The following is a 1,666-nucleotide window of genomic DNA, read 5'->3' as shown; positions in this document are numbered from 1 at the left end:
CTCCCGAGCCTGGACCTCCTGTCGCTCCCGCCCCCTAGCGGCCGGAGTACGGCGGACCCGCTCCCCGCTGCCGCGTCCCTTTGCTGGGGGGGGGGGGGGGAGGGGGAATGGACTGAGGGAGGGAGACCTCCACCTGCCCTGCCACCTGGCAGCCGGAGTAGGAAACGTCTCTTGTGTGACCATGATCAGGACCACTAGTTTATCTTGACTCAAATATAATTGTAAACAATTTTACAACACCAAGTTATAGTCCAACAAATTTATTTTAAATTCCACAAGCTTTCGGAGGCTTCCTCCTTCCTCAGGTGAACGGTGTGGCATTCACCTGACGAAGGAGGAAGCCTCCGAAAGCTTGTGGAATTTAAAATAAAATTGCTGGACTATAACTTGGTGTAAAATTGTTTACAATTGTCAACCCCAGTCCATCACCGGCATCTCCACGTCTTGACTCAAATACGTCAGGTTCCACTTTTATGATATGGGATTGTAAGAGTTTTATTTATTTTTTTTGGCAATCACATTCTGAGATTCCATCCTTTTTTTTGTGTGACAAACACAAACCAGTAGGCATGTTCTGGCAGCAGAGCTGTCAACTTTTGTCCAATCCATAGACCTGATCGGGGCTTGATGAGGTGGGACAGGGGTAGAATCACAAGATTGAGTTCCAAGGTTTGAACATAAATTGAAAACATAAGTAACTTTAATAGCAAATACCTTCACCTCATGAGGTATAGAAGTAAGTGGGTGAAAAATATCTTTTATTTTGAGGAGCAGCCTTTGGTGTCTGATTAACCTTTCAGAAATTTCAGAACGGTTTGCTCAAATGCTAGATTGTCAAGTTAAGGCAGGATGTTGCTTTTATATCTTCGCGGTCTTCCCTTGGAGACTCGTGAAATAGTGGAAGGATTCTCAGGCCGGTTAACAGCCTGACAGGCCGTGACGTGAACACTCCTTCCATGGCCGTCATCTTTTTTGTCAAAAGCAAAATACTGCAGATGTTGGAAATCTGAAATAAAAACAGAAAACGCTGGAAATACTCAGCAACTCAGGCAGCATTTGTGGAGAAAGAAACAAAGTTAACCTTTCAAGCGGAAAGACCTTTTGTCAAAACTGGAAGGCGTTAAAGAATTAATTGTTTTTAAGCAAGTACAGAGACACGGGAAGTGGGGGGGGGAGGAACAAAAAGGAAGGCCTGTGATAGGGTGGAGGGCAGGAGTGATTAAATGACAAAAGGAATGACCATTTTTTATACCAATTGATAGGGCAATTAGTTTTATATGCAGGAGGGTTTTATGGAGTCCCACAATCCACATAATGAGGGGAAGCCAACCATGCCTACTGGATGCAAGTACCCAGCTGGATATCAACCCACAATTCAAAGCTGGAGCTCCAGTCTCTGTTCGCCTGGACTGGAATGGGATTTGAATCCTGCACCACCTGACTCAGAAGCAGGAATGCTACCTACTAAGCCAAAGGCTTGCTCCAAGTTCAGCCATATGACAACCCTATCTCAGGGGCACCTCCTGATGGCTGCCCCTTCGCGCAGAGGGTGTGGAGAGAGATGTGTTGGTATCTGTCCCGGTTCATCCCCAACAGTTCAGTAACACAGGACACTGTGCTCTACAGACTGTTCCCCGGGATGCACACCGAGACAGATATCACCTGC

The sequence above is a fragment of the Heptranchias perlo genome, chromosome 7 (assembly GCF_035084215.1).
Source record: "Heptranchias perlo isolate sHepPer1 chromosome 7, sHepPer1.hap1, whole genome shotgun sequence".
NCBI lineage: Eukaryota > Metazoa > Chordata > Chondrichthyes > Hexanchiformes > Hexanchidae > Heptranchias > Heptranchias perlo.
The sequence above is the reverse complement of the archived record's forward strand: the minus strand, read 5'-3'. Positions refer to the sequence as shown.